Genomic DNA, 5,210 nt, shown 5'->3' with positions numbered 1-5,210 from the left:
ACCCGATGTTCCCCAGTAAGATCGTACACTTGGCGTGAAGTTCGTTTCGTTCAGCGTTTGTCACCTTGTGGAGCCAGTGCCCACTTTTGCCACCTTCAACTCTTTGATGAAGTTGTAGCCACATATATAATTATGTCTGCTCAGCGGAAGACCAAAGGCTATGTTGCGGCACATTTGGAGCCATCGTACACAAAGTAGAAACTCGAATTTGCATATTTCGTTGCATGCATAATATTGTTGCATGGCTTTTGAGTTTCAAATAAAGAAAACACTATTGAACAGTTTGCATGAATAATGAGGTATAGGGTGATCAACTAAAAAAAAACTTAACAACTTTTTTTCTGAATATCTCGCACAAAATTTGTACTAGAATGTTGTAATTTGGAACGGATATAATTCATCCAAAAAGAACCTGTTAGGCATAAAATTCATAAAGAAAAAGCTTGTTTTCGAAAAAGGAAATTGCTTTTATTTTTTTCAAAAACCACATAAAAAACGCAAAAGCGCCAATTTAAAAGATCTTGTAATGAGACTCATGAAATTATGAAATTATTGGTTTGTTTTTCCCCTTACTTTTCTTTTTAAAATCTAGTCTTTCCTTCCATGTGACATTTAGTAATATTTCTTTTCTCTAACAGAGTTTTTTTTAAAATATGTGTAAAATCCTGGAATTCTGAGAATCAGTGCTCTCTATATGTCCTTTTTTTGGACACGACACATTTTAACGTGTCGTTCGTAATGTTCAGTGGTGGCCAAACACAAGGATCCTCCAAACCATGAGTACTCAAAGCGACACACGCCGTATACCTTACCGTATGGCATTGTTTCTAGAGACAATAGGGGATAAGGTGAGGTTGCCCAAATAGACAGCATTTGTGGAGTTAACATATCCTGAAAGAGAGGAAATGTTCTCGCTTTTCAAGACGACCAAGGAATCATGAACACATTGCTATCCTCTGATAGCTTCGCGAAAAGGAAAATGGTCCAGTCGTAGAAGAAGAGCTACCTTGAGAATGCTGACCGTTGAGATAAAAGGAAAGTCCTTGCTGCAGACATTGTCTACGGGCAGACGTCTCGTGGGGCTCATCTACTGAATGCTGCACGCTGCTGATGTTTAAAGGGATGAAAACGGTGTGTGTTTGACCTGAAATGGTCATTTTGTCAGGGAATTTTTAGATCCGATTCTGTACAGGTCTTAACAGATGGAACGTTCTCACCCCAGACTTCAAAGGAGGCATTAAGGACACTTTAACATCATTTCCGTCCCTTGTGCGAAACTTACGAAATGAGTTGTTGGTGGCGAAATATTCAATACAAAAAGCTCTCTGCTCTTTACTTATAAATCTTAACCATGATCTCAACAGGCAAAGGAAACTTGAGAAAAACTATCTGCAAACTTCTGGGGACCTGTTAGACTACTGCTGTTTACAATATGGCTCAATCGTTGGGACTTTAAGTTGTAGGCCTACTGCGAACGAATGTGTCATGCTATTAAAAAAATTGGGACATTGCTGAAAATGGGGTATTTTTTTACGCGCTATGGAGAGAAAAAATTTGTTGTGGAATTATCTAAAATGAATATCTGACAAATTCATTTTGACTCCTAAATTGTGTGTAATAATTTGAAACACAAAGCTTCAGTGTGGCGGAATACATTTACCAAAAAAAGTTGTTTAGTTGTTGTTGTTTTATCATCCTGTATAGGAGAAGGCTATTGATAATTCGTCCCAATATCATGGCGAACTTAAATTTCACTTGTGTCACTCGTATGAATACTTTTCTTGGGTCATGAGTTAAGATACTTGATTTGACCAAAGAGTTTGATTTTTTTTTTTTGACATGGATTCTGGTTTTAAAATTAGAAGAAAATGGGACAAAGCGGAGGGTTTGTTTTTTTCATTTGGAGCGACAAAGGAAAAGATATCAATCTGAAAAAAGTCACCAAAAGAAAGTACATTACCAAAAGAAGGTAAATACATCATGTATTAATAAGAAAATGCCCTCAGAGAAAATAAGAAAGGCGAAATGGCACAGGGACAAATGGCAAAGAAGTGAAGACGGGGGGGAAAAAAAGGGAAAGGAAAGGATGTTTTGTTTTGTTGGCTTTTTGGGGGTTCTTTTTTCGTTAAATGGAAACGAAAAAGGGAAAACTAATACATAACACCCTTTACTTTATAATATCAAGCATGAAGCATTGCTAACAGAAATTGCAACAATTAGCTATGTGAATAGTTTTGGGTTGTTTTTTTTTTTGTTTTTTTTTTTTTTGGGGGGGGGGGGGGGGGTTGGCTGGGGTTTTTTCTTCATAACACAAGTCAGTGCTCCTCGATTTTCAACAGCAACGTTATTATTTAGCTGTAACGACCAACACTGGCATGTACTCTGTAAGCACCTCATCATGACTTAGTAAGACCTTGTTTCGAATCCCATGAGGGAGGACAGTGTTTGTTAGTTGTTGGGGTTTTGTTTTTGTTTTTTGTCTTGGTTTGGGTTTGTTTGTTGTTTTGGGGCTTTTTTTGGAGGGGGGAGGGGGCTCTCTTTTACATGTTTGGGGATTTTATTTTATTTTTTTTAAAATTTATTTTGTTTGGGGGGGGGGGTGTTTTGGTTGCATTTTTTTATCGTTTGTTTGTTTGTTCAGGTTTTAGTTTTGTTGTTATAGTTGTTGCTAGCGGAGTTGGAATGGTTCTCCACTAACGGGTCACTGCTCTCTGTGAGATGAGCTCCAAACCCAAATTGGTCGCTTTTAAGGACAAGCGGGCTAACCCAGATTTTTTGGGTTTCCAGAAATCTTGACTTACACCAAAAGTGGGCGTTGCCTTACCTATAGGAGAAGTTTGGTTTCATTCGTGTTTATATTTGTTTGGTTGTAGAAAAAACTCCCCTTGTCTTTTATAGAAACCGAACAGTGGGCAAAAACTTTACCTTCGATTTTCTCAAAACATCTTCGATTTTCTCAAAACAGCATTTTTCGGAATAGCCCCCTTGTGCTCAAACTCAAAAGCGACCATTTATTCCCTTTTGTAAAAACAACTGTAACTGTGTTGAAACCAGAACTGAACCCGTCCACTGCCCCCAACAGAAGGTAAGTGCCCGTACTACTATTGTGCAGTGTCACGGAATGCACTGCTATAGACTCCTGGCCTTCCCTTGGATGAAGTGGTCGTTGCTCCATTCCTATTATTTCTTATCAACGTAAAGGGCCCGGAACTGATTTGCGTTTCGCTCTCAGGTAGTGCTGGGCGGCTAGGTTCCCGATTATTGGAAGCTGGGAATCGTAGGAATCGACTCCAAACCCAATTACTTACTTTTTAATTATGTAATTTCTTCCGGTAGTTAGGCTACCTGGTTAGCTCCGAACATCTTCAGGATTTAGGATAACCTTGATTTCGGAACACTACGAAGTATCAACTTTTATTTATCAAAATAAGTTCTTTTTAAAAAATATATATTTCAATGATTTAAGTAACTGGTAACCGTTGGTTAACGTAAAAAGGAGTCGGAACTTTTCTTCCCTAGCAGTTATTGTAGGAATCAGTTCCGGAATCGATTCTTCGACCTGCTCTACGTCTCCAGCCCGCTCTCCGTGCAGATCAGCTTACCATAAGCCGTGACGTGACCGGAGTGATTTCGTCGCGTTTACACGCTTGACAATGAATGTTTGTTTGTTAGGTCTACGTAGAATGTTGTTCTATGTGGGAGGGCTTATTGTGGTAATCGTTTCTACAGCATGACGTTCCTTTTTCGCCCTACTTCAGCTGAAAAAATGTGTCACGACGCGGTGGAATCAGGCGCTCGTCAATTCTGGGAGATACGCAGATATTGGTCTTAATAAAGCCTGTCTATTTGTCTTGCTTTTGATTTAAAAAATTATCCATTTATGTTGGATACAAGTCAAGATAATGGCAATAGAAGGAAGTGGGGGTCGCTTGGTTTCAGAGTTAAAATTAGCAAGAAAAAGGCCGCCCGCCAATGTTGAATTATTTCCTTAGCTTGAGAGTCCATGGAAACTGAAGATGTATATCTTTTCTGCTTTTTATCAACGTTTTCTTTTCAGTAAAATCCATACAGAAATGTGTTTTTTAATGTACATGAAAGGTGTTAGGCCAACCCCCCAACAAACAAAATAAAAATTCGATAAAAATTCCCAAACCTGCGGGAAAATGTCAATTTGTTGACTTTCATTATTTTGACGAGCGCATGATTTCACCACGCTGCCTCACATATTAATATAATGTACTCTGAACTAAACGACAACGATGACGAAACCTTTCTGCAATAACAAAACCACGAAAAACTGAGACGTTATACTTATAAGCTTGCGTGTTTTGTTTTTTTAATTTCATCAACAGGAACCTACCCCTTCCACCCAAAACACAAACAAACAAACAAACAAACATTTGTACACACATGCTCATGGTTGCCATAATCCCGGAGCGACAGTCTATCTCGGCTAAGGGAATGGTTTCAGAACATGCGATTCTACTTACAGGGAACTAACTAATAATAAGTATCTGGTTAGGAAGATGGAATTCTCCTGCCCTTTTCAACCTATCGTTGTCTATTTTTTCAACGGCAGTGGAGTGGGTGGTTGGCGGGTGCCCTGGTGTGGTTTGCTCCTTCTTTCCTATCAAACATCTATCTATCGTCCTTATCTCCCCTCTTCTTTTTTTGTTTTTCTTGTAACACCTCTAATCTTCTGGCGCTAATTCTCTTCTTCTCTAATCTCATATGACCTTATGCAGTTGCGAGTGCCGTAAAACCTCTACTAAAACTAAACTAAAAGAGCAGTGGACTCGAGAGTGAGAGAGTGTGCAAGATAGCGCAGGTGACCGGAGCAAAGTGGTACATACAAAAAAAGAAAGAAAGAAAGAAAAAAAAAACGTGTTCGTGAAACTGATTTTCTTTTTCTTTTTATATAACGCGAGAATGCAGCCATGCCGAACCAATAAATGGACAACTGCGAGCGTTGGTCCAACTCAATGTGACCACGTCTGAGTGTGGTAATGAATAGAAAAAGCGACTCTGCAGGGTGGCATTATTATAGACTTTGGGTGGTTGTTGGGGATTTTATCACACCACACACTCCCCAAAACACACACACACACATACACACACAAAAACACCCACACAAATCTAATACTCTCTCCCTCTCTCTCTCTCTCACTTTCTCTCTCTCTCTCTCTCTCTCTCTCTCTCTCTCTCTCTCT

The sequence above is a fragment of the Aplysia californica genome, unplaced genomic scaffold (genome assembly GCF_000002075.1).
Source record: "Aplysia californica isolate F4 #8 unplaced genomic scaffold, AplCal3.0 scaffold00339, whole genome shotgun sequence".
Lineage (NCBI taxonomy): Eukaryota > Metazoa > Mollusca > Gastropoda > Aplysiida > Aplysiidae > Aplysia > Aplysia californica.
This window is presented reverse-complemented; position numbering follows the sequence as displayed.